Genomic DNA, 20,482 nt, shown 5'->3' on the forward strand with positions numbered 1-20,482 from the left:
AAACCTTATAGCCACCGTAGGTACATCGTTGGGAATATGCATAACTTTTCTCCAGATGTAGCATTCCAACTTTTGTAAATACTCCACAATGCAAAGTATCATGGTTTCTATGCCATATGTGAGTTTTGGAATAGTTTTCCCCACAAAAAAAGTAATGAGAGGAATGAGGGAATACTTGCAATATTTTGATTTTATTTGATTCATCTGAGCTACCGAAACAGTGGCCTTATGCATGAGTCAATCTAATATATGCTTTTTACGTTGGCGTCCTAGTATTGGAAAACCAAGATGTATCAGGCTATTCACCGCCTATAGGCTCTCCTGCCCGATTTTCCACGTAAAGACTTTCTTTCTCTTACCCCTGGCGAGGACCAGTACTTTGGTCTTACTAACGGTAATTTTCAGTTGGCCAAGACCTAGTGCCTCATTATAAGTATGCCAGTCCGGAAACAACGGTGCCGGTAAGCTTAGCGGCACCATTGTTTCCAGACTGGCATACTACTGATCGGCCTGCCGGAGCTGCTGTGCCTAACAGGTCTGACCCTGCTGGGCACAGCGGCCACAGCAGGCAGACTGTTAGGAAAGCACTGGCACGATTAACAATGGTGCTGGTGCTTCCATGGTCCCCACTCCCATAGAGTCCCCACTCCCAAAGGACTCTATGGGAATGGGGATTAACGAAATTGCCGGCTCCTGATTTCCCGGCCATCGGACATGGAATATCCCGGTGACATCCGGAAGAAAGGTGCCGGTCATTTTTTACGGGTCCGGCGGCAACCCACCAGTGTCACTGGCAGGGTTACCGCCGGAACCCTAATGAGGCCCATAGTCTGAAAAGTTATCAACCATTGCAAGCCAACAGGAATTTGATCAAACAAAAGGAAGTTGTTGGCATAAGCAAGCCAGATCATGCTGCTTAAGCCATTTTAGGTGAAGGAAACTCCCTTCCAAGAATTTGTCAATCTAGAACACATAAAGTTTAAAGAACCAGGTGGCTGAAATGCACCCCTGCTTCAATCGAGTCCTGGTGTCAATTTTCCAAGACATGGAGCCACTTTGGTCCAGTCGGACCTGAATGTTTGAATTCTCATGCAGTGCCATGATTAATCTAAGAAGATCAGTTGGTATACCCCAATTCAACAGTTTGGTCCATAAACGATTTTGTTTACTAGATGAAACGCTGAAGTTAAATTGATAGAGGCTACATAAACCCTCTCATACCTCGCAGACCAGACCTTTTACTCTAAAGATCTAAGTACGTAACCATTCAAACTTGTGCAGTGTATCTGTCATGACCCTCGCCCAAAATCCCCTCTGGCAAACCCATTGGCCAGGTGTAGTCAGGACTCGGGCCTCTAGAGCCTGGCATCCTCTTCAAAAGCCCTCATGGGGCCAGTCCTGGCGCCTTTGGCGTCAGGCTCATACACCATGAAAAACAATGTGCTTGGGAACTACTTTATTGTATTGTCAGCCAACATGGAGGCATCCACATAGGTTGGTTACTAAGAACCAAGCTATGCGGTCTAGTGTTTTGGGTGTGGTAGCCTAGGGACTGCTTTACCTGGACTATTTTGTTGGGGCTTTTTAAACCACACCTGAGCAAGACAACACGCTTCACGTCACTTTGCAGCTTGTAACGTGATGCTCACCGTGTCCAGCTATTCCCTCGAACCTCGGAGAAACAAAACCTGCAAGGAGACAAAAGGAACATCATTAGCAGCAGCATCTTACCTGCAGTCTTCATCTTTAAATACTCGCAGCTACTAAGAACAGCTTCCTCGAACCTGCACGCCTCCCAGACAAAACTACCTGAAAGAGGAAGATAGAGGCAACATTAAAGAAAGCAGTAGAGACATTTACAAATTACGAACTGCTCAAAAGGCTTACCTGGCTGGTCGCCTCTCGGCTGGCACCACTCCGGACATTCCACTTGCGCTGAAGAACACTGCGACCTACAAGGAAGGAAAACACAGGTTAGCAAAGGCAAGACCTCGCAGCGCTGCGCATAGCGCTTATATACTACAACATAGCGCTCTTAAAGCGCCATCATTTACGAGCGGGGCTCAACCAAGCTAGTTTGCCGCGCTGAAGCTCTGCATACCTAAGGGAGAAAAAAGAGACATTTTAAACAAAGAAAGGCATGCAGGATAGCAACAAAACTAAAGAACAGCAATAAGACCTACCTGAACAATATCAAATGGGCCGGCGTCAGTGTAGTAACTGGACTGCACTAGCCCATGAAAGACAACGCGCCCCTGCAAAGAAGGCAGGACAGAGAGCACGTCTAATTCTGCCACAAGGCAGAACCTCCCCCGCAGACCACATCAGGGCAAAGCTGAGAAGCATACCAGCGAGTAACCCGGCTGGGTGGCGTCCCTGTGGATACCAGGTGAGCGTAACAGAACACGAAGCCTACCATAACAAATCCCCCTGGGTGCCATGGAGACATCAGAAATGGACCAATTAGCCCAATTACTAGGAGAGCTTTGTGCTAAGGTTCATTCTGCCGGACAAGAGACTAATGCCCTCCGGAGAGACCTAATAGTGGCCAAAGAACGCACTGAAGAGATTAGCAGGCAATACTTGCAATCACAGGCAGGACAGATGCCTCTACCCGGAAGAAATCCAATGATGCAAAACCCCGCCATACCACCCACTCCGGTACAGATCACGTTACCTGGAACAGTGTCCCTGGCACCACCAGAAAGGTTCTCAGGTGACACAAAGAAGTATGTGGCGTTCATCAATCAGTGCCGCCTTCATTTTCTTTGTAGGCATGGAGCATTTCCAAACGACCAAGCTCAGGTAGATTTTGTCTTATCATACCTGAGTGGTAGTGCAGCAGATTTGTCGGTGCCATTGATAACCCATGACGATCCTCTATTACATGACTTTGGGGGGGTTCCAGAGAGAAATGGAAAACGTTTTGCTCGCCATACCGAGGAACAAGCAGTAGACAATGAACTCTTGTCCCTCCAACAGGGGAATCAGGACTTGTTAACGTACATTGCTACCTTCAACAGACTGGTTGACGAAGCTAGGTGGCCAGAAAACAAAAGAACCACGTTATTCCATCGAGGCTTACGAGACGAATTAAAGGACATCTTAGCCTAGGTGGTTGATCGACCCAGTGACTGTGCAGAATTCATAAATCTGGTCATGCAGCTAGACCACCGGTTGCAGGACAGAAAGGCAGACCAGTCCAAGATGGACCATCGGACCGTGTATGTTCAACCAAGGGAAAACACAACCCGTGTACCTGAAAATGCTGTAGAACCCATGCAGATTGAGGGATACGGCCTCCATGAACAAAACAAGAGCGGGACAAAATAAGACAACAACAGCTTTGTTTTTATTGTGGGAAACAAGGACATTTTCTGAAGGACTGACCAGTAAAACCCCCAAGAAGAACAGTCAGGGCCACAGAGAAGGATGAAGTTAAGGAATCAGAAAACTACCAAGCTCGACAAACATAGAGGTCAGTTTGTCGAGTGAGAAGAAAGAGTTGCTGACCTTGCTCTTTGCAATACCAGTGATCTTAATTAACCACCAACACTCGTCAAGAATGCATGCCGTTGAAGCATACATCGATAGCGGAGCAGTTGGAAATTATATTGATCAAGAACTGGTAGCAGAGATGGGGCTTCCTTTGTGTTCTGAGCCAACTATGGACAAGGTAACCACCGTGGATGGGACAGAAATCGCTTCCGGACCAGTAAACCAGTGCACAGCCAGGGTAACCTTGCTGTGCCAGGACAGACATCGGGAGTCTATTTAATTCGATCTCATCAAGGCACCTCAGTTCAGGCTAATACTAGGGATGCCATGGTTGGTTGCTCACAACCCTTTGGTAGACTGTCGGGCACGAAAATTAACCTTCCCCGGTGACTGCTCCCCTGCCTGCTATTACCAAGAAAAGAAACCCGACGTCTGTATCCCCATGACTCCCGGAGCAACAGTATCAACCCTGGGAGCAACTAATACCTTGCCAAGTGAATACCATGATTTCCAGGATGTTTTCCGAAAGGACCAAGCCAATACATTGCCGCCGCACAGGCCCTATGACTGTCAGAACGACCTTGTTCCTGGTGCACAAATCCCTTGCGGCAGGATCTATGCTCTCAGAGAACCACAAAACCTTCATTTGAAATCCTATTTAGACCAGTACCTTGCAAACGGATTTATCCGTCCTTCGAAGTTCCCCGCAGCCAGTCCATTGTTCTTCGTACAGAAAAAGGAAGGAGACTTGAGAACCTGTATTGACTACCGTGCATTGAACCCGATCACTGTGAAGAACCGCTACCCCTTGCCACTTATCCCTGAGATGCTAGACAAAGTCAAAGATGCCCAGATTTATACCAAATTGGACCTTCAAGGAGCGTACCACCTGGTCCGAGTCAGAAAAGGAGATGAATGGAAAACCGCCTTCCGTACTAAGTACGGCTTGTTTGAATATCAAGTCATGCCCTTCGTGTTATGCAACGCTCCTGCAGCATTCCAGTATTTCATGAATTACGTCTTAAGAGAGTTAATTGATGTGTGCGCCTTAGTGTACATAGACAACATCTTAGTATACTCAGCCTTGGAACAAGATCATGTCAGGCATGTTCGTTCAGTCCTCACCAAGCTCCGTCAACATCGCTTGTTTGCAAAGCTTGAAAAATGTTTTTTTCACGTCACCGAAGTAGAATTTCTTGGTTTTATCCTTACTCAAGGAGGCATCAGAATGGACGTGCACAAGGTAGATGCCATTCTGAAATGGCCTTCACTGACGTCTCTGAAAGGGGTACAAAGCATGCTGGGCTTTGCAAACTTCTACCGCCGGTTCATCCCAGACTTCTCTCAGGTTGTGCATCCAATCACAGTACTATTACGAAAAAACAATAAAAAGTTTACTTGGACAGAAGAAGCAGAAGAAGCCTTTCAGGAACTTAAATAAATGTTTACCTCTGCTATAATCCTGCGAATTCCTCGCACCAGACCTCCCTTATGATATTGAAACTGATGCGTCAAGTCTCGCAACGGGGGCTGTCCTTTCACAGAGAGACCCTGAAACCGGCCAGCTACATCCTGTTGCCTTCTGGTGCAAAAAGTTCTCACATCCAGATTTTAATTATGCCATCACGAACAAGGAGCTCCTGGCTATCAAATCCACCTTTAAAGCCTGGAGGCACTACTTTCTGGGGGCCAGACACACCATTACAGTCATCACAGACCACCGAAAACAGCCAAGGCCCAGTCCTAGCGCCATTTATGGTGGGCCCTTTTCTTTGCCGAATATGATTATGTAATCACATTTTGACCAGGGGTCAGAAAAGGAAAAGCGGATGCCTTACCTCGCATGGGCATAGATTAAATAGTATATACAACTCCAGACCCGGTACCTATTATACCTGAAGACAAACTCTTGGGTATCACGACAGCCTTAACACACGCAGAACTACAAAAAGTAATCCAACGGACAATGAATCCTGATGCCTACCTCGCATGGCAAACTCAAGGAGAACAATATACCATCAAGGACCATCTACCCTTTTTTAGGGATCACCTATATATACCCAAAAAGGAATTACAACATCATATTATTTCAAACTATCACGATTCACTGATCGAAGGGCATCCTGGGATCGCCAAAACCCTAGCTAAGGTAAAAGAGAACTTTTGGTGGCCTACCTGGCGTAAGAACATCATTCAGTATATTCCGTCCTGCGGTGTCTACGCACAAAATAAATCACAGAAACAAAAACCATCTGGTCTCCTACCACCATTGGACATTCCTCCAGTTCCATGGCACACTCTTTCCCTTGACTTCATCACTGATCTACCTCCAAGCCAAGGGTTCAACACCATCCTTGTAGGTATGGACTTATTCTCGAAGTTGGCCCATTTCATTCCTCTCAAACGCCTCGCAGACGCAGCCACTTTAGCAAAAGTGTTCCTGGAGGGCGTGGTTAAGCTACATGGCTTCCCTTCGGTTCTGGTCTCTGATCAAGGCGGCCAGTTTGTTTCCAATTTCTGGAAAAAATGTTGTGAAATGGCACAGATCGACGTTCGACTATCTATCAGTCACCATCCCCAAACGGACGGCCAAACCGAGAGAACCAATCAGACACTCGAGCAATATTTACGGTGCAAGCTGCACCACGAACAAAGGAAATGGAAAGACCTACTATGGATAGCCGAATATGCATATAACAATTATTTGCATTCAAGCACAGGACAAACGCCCTTCTATACCCTTTATGGCAGACATCCACATACCTCTGAACTAGACCTTCCAGCCAGCTTGGAAATGCCAGTAGTAAAGACTCTACACACACCCATTACTGAGGCTTTCAAAAGGGCAAAGGAACACCCTATTCATGCCAAAGAAAAACAAAAGAGATTTGCCGACCAACACCGGAAAAAGGCCCCTGATTATCAAGTAGGAGACAAAGTTTGGTTAGCTGCTAAATTCGTACCCATCAAGGGAACCCGGACCTTTCATCCCAGATTCTTAGGGCCCTGTACCATTAAGGCGATTATCAACCCAGCAGCCGTAAAACTGGATTTACCACCTAATCTACACATCCACCCGGTATTCCATGTGTCCCTCCTGAAACCAATGCAACCGGGCACATGGATTGGGACACCACCTAAACCCATACTTGTTGACGGAGAACCGGAATTCGAAGTCAAAGATATCTTGGACTCTAAATACTCTAGGACCAAGCTATATTATCTCGTCGATTGGAAAGGATTTGGACAACAAGATAGATCCTTGGAGCCCAGTGAGAATATCCACACACCACGTCTAATCAGGAAATTCCGTCAGAACTTCCCAACCAAACCTGGGCCAGACAGAAGGAACACCATGGGAGGGGCCTTAGGGGGGAGTGATGTAACGACCTTCAACCAAAACCGCCACTGGCAAACCCATTGACAATGGTGGAGTCAGGACTCGGGCCTCTTGAGACTGGCATCCTCTTCAAAGGCCCTCGTGGGGCCAGTCCTGGCGCCTATGGCGCCAGGCTCATACACCATGAAAAACAATGTGATTGGGAACTACTTTATTGTATTGTCAGCCAACATGGAGGCATCCACATAGCTTGGTTCCTAAGAACCAAGCTATGCTGTCTAGTGTTTTCGGTGTGGTAGCCTAGGGACTACTTTACCTGGACTATTTTGTTGGGGCTATTTAAACCACACCCGAGCAAGACAACACGCTTCGCGTTACTTTGCAGATTGCAACGTGACACTCACCGTGTCCAGCTATTCCCTCGAACCTCGGAGAAACAGAACCTGCAAGGAGACAAAAGGAACATCATTAGCAGCAGCATCTTACCTGCAGTCTTCATCTTTAAACACTCGCAGCTACTGAGAACAGCTTCCTCGAATCTGCACGCCTCCCGGACAGAACGACCTGAAAGAGGAAGAGGAAGGTAGAGGCAACATTAAAGAAAGCAGTAGAGACATTTACAAATTACAAACTGCTCAAAAGGCTTACCTGGCTGGTCGCCTCTCGGCTGGTAACACTCCGGACATTCCACTCGCGCTGAAGAACACCACAAACTACACGGAAGGAAAACACAGGTTAGCAAAGGCAAGACTTTGCAGCGCTGCACATAGCGCTTACTTACTGCATCATAGCGCTCTTAATGCACCATTATTTACCAGCGGGACTCAACCAAGCCAGTTCACCGCACTGAAGCTCTGCATCCCTAAGGGAGAAAAAAGAGACATTTTAAACAAAGACAGGCATGCAGGATAGCAACAAAACTAAAGAACAGCAATAAGACTTACCTGAACAATATCAAACAGGCCGGCGTCAGTGAAGTAACTGGACCGCACTAGCCCATGAAAGACAACGCGCCCCTGCAAAGAAGGCAGGACGGAGGGCACGCCTAATTCTACCACAAGGTAGAACTTCCCCCGCAGACCACATCAGGGCAAAGCTGAGAAGCATACCAGCGAGTAACCCGGCTGGGTGATGTCCCTGTGGATACCAGGTGAGTGTAACAGCATCTTCCGGAAGCCCGTCTGAGGCTTCCTCAATCTACCAACTCCCACCACCCAATCCTTCAGATGTCAAAGCCAAATACTTGCAATGCCCTTACTACCAGCTTCAAGGATAGCGATTCGGTGGAGAAACTTGAGTCTGATTTCAATCCTTTCTTTTTGTAGATTGGTATAATGAGGAAGTGCACCAGGACAGTGAAAACGATCTTGTCACAATTGCATCTTTAAATAATATTGTATGTATTGTAGCCCAGGTCACCACATCCCCCTTAAATAGACACTTAGTCAATTCATCAGGCCAGGGGGCCTTGAAATTGATTGACTTGTTAATCATTTTCTGAATCATCTCCAAATCATAGTTAATCATCTCCTGTTGCATACTTATGGCTAAAAGTGTGTCAATCAGTGGGTTGGTGAGTAGAGGGTTTCAAACTGCTTGACCCAGTCTGCTTCAGCAACTGCAGTAGGTTGATTCTCCATTTGGTCCTCATCCAGGGAATTTAACTCTCTCCAGAAACTGCATACGTCGTTCTGCTTCAGCAGTCCAAACATTAGTTCGGCATACTGCCGAAGCAGACCTGCCAGCTGGCAGTTAATCTAGGTTTTAAAACTTTGCCTAGTACGTCAAATTTCGTTTACCTCTACCTTTGGTGCCAACTACATTTTTGTAACTTCTCTGATGGCCTGCCTCATGTTCCGTTTAGCTTCTGCTACTCTAAGATCAAATGCATGAGTAAACTTAACATGACTTATGTGACGTAATTTACCATTTCTTTTGGTCGCAAAACATAATCTTCAAACTACAATCTAAAAAATGTTCATAATTGCCTAAGCTAAATGTTTGTGTAGCTTCCATTCATAAGTGGAGCTTTGTAGGACTCCTCCCAAGTATGTGTTGTTTTTTACGATTGCCCCCCTGTTCCAGGTAATACAATTTCTTCCCGAGTTCAAAACCAAATTGGTTGGTCCCAGCATATTAGCAGTTTGAAATTGAAACCAATGTCAGTAATCAAAAAACAATGGTCTCTCCAGACATTACGGTCTATCTTCTAGCAAATGCAACGATCTACTAGCATAAGATCCACAAATATGTAATCCAAAACCAAGTGACTTGCTCCCCTGTGCCAAGTTGGCACGCCGAGTATATCGCCCACTATGGAGCAATTCAGTTTATGTAGACCTAATGCAAAACAATTGCTGGACCATTTCAAACCCTATTTATCTTTCTTAGATCTGGGGACAGTTAAGGGCAAACACTCAAAGTTAGATGAATCAGCATCTGCATTCATACATGTGGAGTTCAAATCACCTGCCAAAAATAATGACACATCTACATTAGAACCTTTCCAATTTGTGACAAAGTCAGATAACGCCTCTTGCTTATTTTCCAACCATTTATGCCAATAAATGTTTACAAGCAATATATTCTATATTTTCTTTTAATTGGTCCAAGCAAATTTCCCTTCGTTGAATACTGTATTCCTTAATGCTCGTTATCATCGAGTAGGATTTTACAATAGACGTCAAGCCCCCTGCTGGATGACCCCTAGTGCCCCTAGTAGCAGGCTGATAACAAGTCTTAAAACCATCCAAAACAGGGCAGGCAATCAGCAAGGTTTCTTGCAGTAGTATTGCAATGTGTTGTTTTTTTTAAAGGCCTCATTTGGAGTCCATGAAAAGATGAGTGTGTCCACGAGAATTCCAAGAAAGCACATGAAGAGTGGGACTGTCACTGAAGACTAGGATTCAACCAGGAACCCTTAGGTGAAGGAAGCAATGCACATGATAACCAAGACCAGTCTTGTTTCTCAGTGGGTGTCACATCGGTACCACAGGATACATATACGTCCCTACTAACCTTGTCACCAACTGGCACAGAAATCAAAGTCTTTCAACGTTTTGGCTTCCAGAGAAGTCCCAATATGCTGATGTTGTGGGGAGCTCTTGGGTTGGTACTCCATTATGTCGAAGCCCACTTGCTGAAGTGGGACAGATTCTCTTATACTAGTGTCAAAAACGATTCTAGAATTAATGTCAAGAGTAACGCAATCTGTTCGGGCTGAGTCTATAAAGTCAACCGTGTCGATGTCTTTAGTCGAGAGTGCATGAAGATTTGGTACTTCTGTGAATAGGGACAGAATTTTTGTATGATTCAATATCAATTGTTTGTCATCTCAACACACTCTCTCCACCATAACTCTGGTCAGCCACTGTTTACCAACTGAAAAATGCTCATGTGTCTGAGGCTGATCAGTGTAAACACCAGAGCTAACATTGTCCAACTAATCCTTCTTAATCCGCCCAAGGTGCTCTGAGCCAATTGGTCCTCTAAAGACACTAAAGGCAGAATTAAGCCCTGGTGCATGTTGGTTACATCGACTAGCATTGTCATACTTATTATGCCCAGACTGCTCTGAGTCAATGGCTACTCTCAAAATACTAAAAACAGGGGCTGAACCAAATGATACTTGCTTACCGCATCCAAGATAGTCGTCCTCCACTAGGCCTCCCTGACTGAGGGAAGGATAGACCACGCGTCTTGAGGGTGTCCTCATCCCATGCCAAGGACCATTTACTTGATACACGATGTACCCCAAGGAAGCCTCCAAACGCTCCTGTGCTGACCAATCAGGGGAGGTCATCCCTGGTCTGTCTGCATGGCTATTGAGACTCTAGTATTTGAAGCAGGTATTGTTGGATGTTTCAGACAGATTAATAGAGTACCACACAATACTGTATGTACATCCACTGAACCTTTGGCATTAATTGTACGAAATGTGGCATTGCTATGGCTCCTATCTGGTAACCCCAAAGCAACAGCCTCTGTTTGAGTAGCCAAAGAGTAGACTCCATTTGAGCATCAGGTTTTGGACAAGTTTTTGCAGCCTTCTCCTGATTTCAACACCACTTGAGCTGTTTATACAGCCCTGGATAGAAGCCTTCCACTCGGCAAGACGCAGAATTTCCTCTATGGCAGCGGATCTTGCCACCTGGGGCCATTAGAATTGCAGCTGAATGTTTTAGTGTGCTCAGAAGATCCTTGATTCGTCACGTTTCTTAGAAACTTTTTTGAAGATTGCCTATTTAATTTATGTGATTGAACATTTTTAGATTTCTTTCCCAGGTCTACCTTAACGTTCTTGGGGCCTCATCCTAGTGCGGAGGTAAGGGATTAACGGCGCTGGTAAGGATGCCGGTGCCGTTAACGCATTACCGCCACATTCCGAGGTCCTTTAGCGGGAACCGCTAAAACCAGCCGCCCTTAGCAGGAGCCTCTAAACGACCAGGGAGCTAATAACGGGCCCATTATTAACTGGCCCGTTATTAGCTCCCATCCCCATTGGGAATGGGGATGGCCTCCCTGAATGGGGAAATACCGGGTCCTCCAAGGTTGGAATGACCCGGTAAATCCCCATTCAGGGAACCCGGACCCGGTATGCAGTAAGGGGGTAGTCATGGTGCTAATAGCACCATATCTACCTCCAAACTCAGAATGAGGCCCTTGATTTTTTTGAGATACTTCTTGCATACGGGCTCCTGTATTGGCACAGCCGTCTGCTTCAGTTGTGTTACAACAGGGGCAATCACCACTTCCTGGGCAATAAGTCAGCAACTTGAATTATCACAAAAGGCCCCTTCAGGGTAACCAAATTGCTAATTATCTGTCTGCTGAATTAGACCGGAAGAATTTTGAAATATGGATCTTAAGTTAGACTCATTAAATGCATTGTCCAGCTTTTTTGCAATCGCATGCAGCAGGAACTTATGTCTTTTTACCTCCGACTTAAGTTCTCAAAAAGAGATGCAAAAGTAGAGAGCACGTAATTTAGTGCCACCAGCACCCATTTTTGCACTCTCTTCCGCATCCAAGTCGGATCTCTCAGCTGAGGGTGCAGAATTCCTAGACTGTCTTGGATGGGGAGTTGATATATGAGAGGACCAAGAAGCAGCGCTATCTTCATCGGAGTGTATAAGCGGGGTGTTGTCATACAGGTTCGTTGTAAACCCACCCTGAGCTTCAAGATCTTCCAATGTTTTCAGCAACTCAGCCTCTGTAATGCGAGGATGAAAAGAGTCCTTTAATTTGGGGTCGAAGTTTCCAAGACAAGCGACAAAGTCCTTATGCTCCTTTCACTCCCGCGATACTAGAAGAGGAGGTGATTTTGGTCGTTTTATTCACCCAGACCGTCTGAGCCACTGAAATGTCCTCCTCCTCTTTCAATGTTTGATGGGTAAAACCAGTTCCTCCAGTGAGAGCGGAAAGGGGAGATTACAGGCACTGTTCGTCAAGAGGTAAGGATCCGGATTTGGTGAGATTTCTTAACCCATACATCTCCAAGGGTATCCGGTCATATTGTCAAATAAAAAATGTTGAATGCCATTTCGTGGAGAAAAAAAAAATTGCTGACAGAAAATATGTTGAATGCATTTTTTTTATGTTCTATGTTTTTTTGGGTTTAGCTAGTAAAAAAACAGTGTAAATAAAAAAACTAGGGCTTAGGGGGAACACCCCATTAAAAAAAAATAACTTTCAACATTTTTTTCCGCCATTTTTCGTTCGACAAAATGATAATCGAAAAAGTGACATTCGACATAGTCACTATAAACCATCTAAGTATGTAAAGGGAACTCGCCGCAGAATCCACTGGAGTTTCTCACGCGATAGGTGTCCCTAGCCTGCTGCCAATCTGCTACCAGCTCTGCCAACAGCACTCTTCAAGCACTCTGCTAAGGAAAGTTAAAAAGCAATGTGTGGGGAAAAATATAATGCTTGCCCTCAAGAATACAATATAGAACTGATTATTGGTGAAAGTTTAGCCAGCGTTGCCATTAGCCAGCTCACTGATGAAATGCTTCCTCTCCCTAGTCACTTGCAAATTGGAGAGTGTCGTTGTTTTGGCATTTCCACCCAACTTCTGATAGCCATGTTGTGCAATGCGTACCAGTGGATGGTGATTGGGCCAGCCTTTCTCAGGAATGTACTGTAGGGGACGACCGGTCTGCTGCAGGCACCTCAACCTTGCCTTTATAATTCCAGTTACCTGCTTCATGGTGCTCTGATGTTCGCACCATTATTATATGCCTCATGCATATCTGAAGGTTTGCATATGTGTTTAATGTGCATGTAATGGAAAGGTATCCTGAGTCACATTGCAAAAAATCAGTAGATAATGAGTGTTAAGGGAAAGACAGCCATCTGTTGCACTGTATGCTTTACTACAATTGTCTTGCATATCTTGATTGACTCCCACGTTCATACCTGTGCACATATTTGTCATTTCTGTCAACGATGACAGCATAGGGGAGGAGTGCTGGCAGGAGGGGGATTGCATGTGAAGAGTGCGGGTGGAGAAATGATCAAGGCAGTGAAGTAATTCTGGATGCAAGTGAATTACTCATGCCTGCTGCCTAGTCCATGTTGCCATCTGTGAATCTTTTTATCAAGGCTGGTGCTGATGTGCAAGACCTTGGAGTAATGGGTCCATGTTTGGAACTGTACAGAACATGAACATGTTCAGGTTATTAAGGAATTGCGTCATGAAGCTACGTCCATTTTATCCTGGCTGTTATATTGCCATCAAGTTCTGCATTCACTCTCTCTCCTTACTCTGTTCTCCCCTATCTCCTTTCATTCCCTCATCCCTATGGTATAGTTTTCTTCCATGTATGCTTCCTAGAACCTCTTGCTAATATTTGGGCCTGGTGCTGATTATTTTGTAGGCTGTGTAGTAATAATAAAAGAACACAGTAAAGTTTTCTAGGAAAGAGGAGACCATGAGGTAGCATGCATTATTTTAGTGAAATGTGTAAAACGTCACCTTTCATCATGCACCCTTCACATAAAGGGAATTATGGACAAATGTGAATAGTTAATTGTAATACTCTGTATTAATTAAATCTGTTATATATTTTGGCACCACTACGTGTCAGTAATTTTCCAATATAAAGGCAGTGCATTCTGGCAAAATGCTAGCACTACAATACACATACCATATACTTTACTGCATGTTTTAATCAATAAAAAGAATACTTTATTTTACTAATGCATTGTTATTTTTTCCTTGCTGGGCTTGTGACCCGTTTCCCGTGAAGTTGTGAACATCCCAGCAGGAGACCAAGTATCGAGAAAAGAGTGTTTCAGCCATGTTTGGTTTTGTTATGTTGTCATTCGTGATTCCATCTATCAAGACAGAATGCTATTGTGCAGGACAGTGAAGTCATAGACTGATCCTTGTAAACACAAGGTGTATGGTATGGGCGATGCAGGTGTGCATCTCTGCACATGCATAGTGTGCTGCTCTTTGGGGTTCCCACAAATCGACTTCTTTATCTCGGGGCAAAGGCAAATCATTTCAGTCCATTCCATACCCCCCTCCGCAATGTTGGTGAAGCAGGCATTTTTATGTAAGCTGGCTCTGTCATAATTGATGTAAGCCTTGGTGTTGGAGTGGGGATGCATTTTATTTGCATGGCATCGAAGGACATCATAAACCAGGCAAAGAGGCTGGAACAAAACATGAAGCATTTCCAACATATATTGGAGGTTTCCAGTTTTAAAGAAATGCAGCACAGTGAGAAGGTTGGCTTGGAAGATATGGGCCATCAGAGTTTGAGCTCTGCAATGTTATGGAAAAAATCCTTGCCGACAAAGAAACCACACACACACACACACACACTCACAAACACACAAACATACACACGTGCAAGCCCATGCAATAAGCATGACTACTGACACACAAGTGTAGGGACAATGATACCTCACAGTTATGAGACATGCACATGTCAACACAGCACATTGTTGTGTGGCCCCAAACACATTTCCAAAAACATGCAATTCCACAAGACCAATGCCAAAGTGACACAAGTTTCACATGAAGCCAGTGCCATGGGAAGTGCACCTGGGCACCTGTCCACCCAATTACAGTTAGCAACATGAATTCCTGACAGTTTGACCTGCAAGCATCCAACAGGTATCGGCACACATTTCTGAGGAACAAGCCTTATGCTGTTTGCCCCAAAACATGCATATGGCATGATCAAACATCAACTCGGGCTTCACATGCAGTGGGATGGCAGAACAAATCCTCATACCTGAGAGGTCAAAGCACCAACATGACATTCAGAGACATCCTTGCACACAGGCTCGGACTGGCCTATAGGGCAATATGCCCGTGACCGAACCAAAAACACAAAATGCTGGTGTGGGTCCTTTTTTTTAGTTAAAGTGGATTACTTTTTTGGCCAATGTGGGCCAGTTTGATGAGGTACTACACTATGGGTTTTGAAACAGTATGTTCTTATTGTATAATTGCCTAGCAAGCAAACAATAAATAAAAAATAAATAAATATGCAGATAATAGTTTTGACCAGTGTTGCTGAATAAATATTCTTTAAAATGCACAATTTGCATCACATTATATATTAAAAAACCTCCCCCTTGGGTACTGTTTAAACAGTGTCACAAAAGTAATGAATAGCCATTTGCAACTGTGGGCCACTTTTTCATTGGTGCCAGAGCCAATTTAATGACCCAGTCCGACCCTACTTGCACATGTGTCACGCTCAGCAGATCTGTGTGGCTGAACTCACTTGCAGATGTACAACACATAGAGGTGCCCTACATGCATGTCCCTCACATGGCCACAACATTGTGAGCCAGCATCCGTGCTGTTTCAGAATTTGTTCTCATGATCTCTCATAGCATGTTCATGAGTGCAACAAGTAACCCAGGACAAACTGTGCATATACCAATGCATGTCCCATAAACATATGTCTGCCACCACATACGCCCATCATTGGCAGGATGCTGCATGCTTCTGCGCCTCAATATAACACAATGGGGCACCTGCAATCATGCATTCCCATGCACTACACTCATACACTGTAGAGCAGTGCACCAAATGGGTTCTCACCTGCAGCTTCCAGACGTTGTTTCTACTCACAGATTTGGGAGACAAGTTCTGGGTAGAACCTCTCAAGGACCCCCAGCTCGTTTGGTGAGGATTGGTGGCAGCCTGCATGGTGCACGTCCACAGTGGACTCTGTTGCAAGGACTACCTCCATCTTTGTATGGCTCTGGCTCTTGAGATCCTCCCATCACTTCTTCACAGTCTTCAGTGAATGGTCTGCCACCACCTCTGCACTGATGGTAGTCATGCTCTCTTCCCAGATCTGTAGACGTATGTTGTGTCCCAGCTACATTGTAGGGTGGAAGAGGGTGTCATAACTACCCAGGACCCGATCCACCAGGAGGCCAACTTCGGTGCTGGTGAACTTTGTGAGGCCATTTGTTGTATCGCATATGCAATTTTTGCCTTTGGGGTAACTCTGCGTATTGCATACCACTTCTCTTTGATTTTGAGGTACCTTGGAGCCTTGCTGCACCACTCATATATGTAGTCCATCACATAGACTGTTCCATTTGATATTTATGTGAGACATATTTGGGGGTGCTTATCATAAATTAATTTTGCCTGCATCATGATTAGGAAGGCCCAAAAGGGAAAGGGAGTAGATGGGGACGTGGTGAGGACACATGTGCCAAATCCCCAGGATCCTCAGGAGGAAATGGTGTGCCTCAGCTCACAGGTGACCTGTAACCTGTATGTGAACATGGTTGGAGGCTGAGAGGTGTACCAGCACCACCAAGGGTCACAGAGGTCCAATAGGAAGAGACTCCACCCCAAAATCAGGCACAGCTGACGGGTCCACAGAGGAAGAAGCATTTCACTGATGAGGAGCTTGACATCAGTATAAATTATGTGACGGATCACCATGTTGAGATGCACCCCTCGGTGGGCAGCACACATATGCCCACCCAGCGAAAGGTACAGTGGCAGCATGTCACGCAACTCATCAACGCCTGTGGTGTGGAGAGGTGCACTGTCCAGAATTGGATGAATACCCTCACGTGAAGGACCAAGAAAAGGCTGAATGACAACCTGGCGTCTGTCAAGGCCACTGGAGGGGGCCCAGCAGAGGAGGAGCAGCTGACTCAATCTGAAGAGGCTATAAGAGTACACATTAGCAGTGAGTAGGTACAAGGCGTGGGAGGCATGGACACATCTGCTGAGAGGCATTTGTGTGTATTGTATCTGTAGACAATATGGTTGACCTGCTCATATATGTGTTGCAGTACAGTTGGCTGCAATTGTCAGCCTTCCATGGCCAATGCATGTTTGCTACAGTGTACACTTCTGTCAAATGGCCTGCTTTCCGTGGTGGCTGTGTGGTTGTCATGTGTGGCACATGTTTGTGTCACAGTACAAATCACGGTCTGTTGGCCATCAAAGCTATACCAGTACTTGTATGAAGGTTTTTCTATATAAATGTGTGCTCATTGCAAGACCCTGACTGGCCACACCTCTGTGTCACGCCAAAGAATCCTCCACATCAATGAATCATTGCTAAACTAATGGAGCCAGTCTATTTGCATTGTACATCAGGTACAGATGATGTATGATGTTAAAACCCAGCAGTTGCTGATGAGGTGCATGTTTGTTCTGTCACCTGCTCTTATGGAGCACCTTCTCAGAATGCATTTCCATGCTGCCTTTACTGACACACAGGGCCTCATCACGAGTTGGGCCTTAGCCCTTAAATGTGGCCAATCATGAGTTGGGTGGAAAGTTTGGAGTTTTACCTCCGGCTTTTTTGCTGGAGGTAAATCTACAGCTTTCTGCCCGTTTTTGGCCATTTTAAGTGCTATTAACGCCAGTGCTATTAGTCCTATGGACTCTTATTGAAATGGGGAATTACAACCCTACCACTCATGATCTAGTGCAAATTGTGCTGGGACGAGTAACGGTATTGCTATTTGTGTTGGCAGTATCCTGGTGGCAATACTGCCGGTATACCGCCAAGGCCTTGATGTGACCAGCCTGCTGGGTGTGAGTGCCCACCTACAACTGCACTGTGTTACAGGCATTATGTTGAAACAACCTTGCTTGTATATTTCAAGGGGCACCACTAGAACAAGCATAGGTACAATTTGCTGATAGAGGGTCATCATTCCAAGGTGGACAGTCTTTTACTCTCCTATTGTACTGTCTGAAGATAACCCATGAGAAAGGGTAAGGGGATAAATAACACTAATGAGTGTACCGGTCTGCTTAGCATGTCATTAATGTGAATTTTGTAATTGAAACAATGATCATAGAACTCTAGTTTCTATTCACCAGTAATGAAAAGGTCATATGGGGGAATCAGTGAATACATGAAACACACATGGATTGGTGCTTACATCACTGTTCACATTACTTTCCCTAACATTGCAATGTCTGTAACCATGAAACATGCATACTTTTCTAGACATGTAAATTAATTGGGATATGGAATGGCATGGAAGCAACATTGCCCACTCAGATGGGGCATGAGGGCTATGTTGCCCCTTGTTTCAGGAGAATTGCAGATGAGGATGGCTGGGTCTCAGTCTGAGCATGCCCAGTCACCAATACAGTCACCTCTTTACTGGATAATGTTCATAGCTAGGAACAGATGCCTCTCAAGAATCACCCAGACAGAGGTATGAATATAGGGAATTAGTGTTCCACTTACAAACATTAACAAGACCATTAATGATCTGATGAAGCATTTAGAAGAAAAAATGGCTTCTGATATATTGTATAACGATTTAGTGTGAATTATGATGTAGTATTTTAGATGTTATGGAGTTTTGTGGAGTTTGATAATAACATTTGTGTTCCATGTAAGTATTTCATGTTAGTTGGTTTCAAATGTGGATTTAATGTGTCTTAATGTAGATATAATGTGGAATTTAATGCGGATTTTATTATGATATGGTCTAATTGTTTAACTATGACACATTAAATAATAATTAAAACATAAAAATAGACAATCATTGACTTATAGTTTAAATGACACTGTCATGTGAAGTGTGCTGGCAGATCACACAACATCAAGGGCCGGCGGTCTATTCTGTGTTAAGTGTTTGCTGGACACCCTGAATTGGCATCTGGAGACTCCAAGCACCATGAGACGGAAAGCTTGAAAGCTTCACTGCATGAGGAACGTTCAGCCACAAAGTGCCAATTCCATGAGGAGATGGACGCCACGAGGCAGATGCTGTCCCACTAAATTGATGATTCACGAGTGAGTGCACATGCAGATTGTGGCCACTCGGGAGGAAGTTCATCATAACCTCTCAGTCATTGGGATGCTGGTGATGCATCTCTATCACTGGCACTGCAAGGACAGGATGCACCATCACCTCCCGCCACCACCGGATGATCCACTGCAGAATTGGAGTGCCCCAGTCCACCCATGCCGCCTCAACCACCTGTGTCCTGATGTCCATGAGCTCATGGAGGGGTATTTCTTTTTGGACATAGACACAGTCTCCCCACCCCTCCAGGGTGGACATTTTCTTCCCCTAGTCAAAGATGGACATTTTTTTTTACACTGTCCTGGTTTCATAAACAACACTGTTCGGGATGGACACATTGAACTCATTTCTTTATCCCTGTCAGATGATGGACACATTTTGGTTTTTTGACCTATTTACAGGATGGACATATAGTTTGTTTTTCTTTTCAACCTTGAGAGATGCGTTGTTGACCTTTTGAGGCCTTCATGAGTGAAGGACTGGATATGCAGCCACGTGCTTTGGTGTCAACTGCCATGGTCAATTTACTGCATCAGGATCACACGTACAGGTGAAGATCAGTCAAAATAATTTAGTGCCTCTATGCCTGTGGGCTGCAGTGCGCTTTACAAATGCAAAAAAAACAAAAAACATTGTGGTACATATGTGCAGTCTGCATCATTTACTTCTATAGATGGTCAAATCCAATGCCCCATGTTGTTGCAGGAATCCTGAGTCATCCCATGACTGCACTCCTTCTGAAGTCCACCCATGCTCATTTGACATCCCTACCCCCATGCCTTTTGCCCGGCACTGGCCCTCCATTCACAAATGCGAAGGGACAGTGTTTGGTGAAGGTGATGAGGGAATCACATTAGGGCAGCTATGCCAGCAGGTAAGTTGTGCACTGTAAATCATGTCAGTGACTGTGTAAGTGAGCACCATAATATTGGCATGCAGTGGCAACCATAGGCTTTTGACGGGTCATGTGATTTTGGGATGGTGACTGTCAGTGCAGATCTGAGTTTTTTCCACATGTTTGTCTTTGTGTGTGCCCTTGAACATCCATGCATGTACATTGGTTTTCTGCTTGCACTTTCGCCAAGAACGGCAGACTCAGGAGTCTGTGTGGCACTAATCCCACTTGAGCCATTGGCAGTGTTTGACAGATTCTACAATAGCATCCTCATCCTCAGATTCCAATCTCTGAACATCTGGACTCTGCATTATGATTGTTCATCTCTTACCTTTCTGACCATTCTCAAGTATTCTTCCTACCACCCTTCTCCTCGCTTCCTGTCTCCTACAGGATCCTACAGGTTTACTCCCTGTCTACCCTACTCTTCGACCTGTGCCAGTGCCAACTACACAGTCTTATTT

The sequence above is a fragment of the Ambystoma mexicanum genome, chromosome 10, assembly GCF_040938575.1.
Source record: "Ambystoma mexicanum isolate Mex_15411 chromosome 10, UKY_AmexF1_1, whole genome shotgun sequence".
NCBI classification, from domain to species: Eukaryota; Metazoa; Chordata; class Amphibia; order Caudata; family Ambystomatidae; genus Ambystoma; species Ambystoma mexicanum.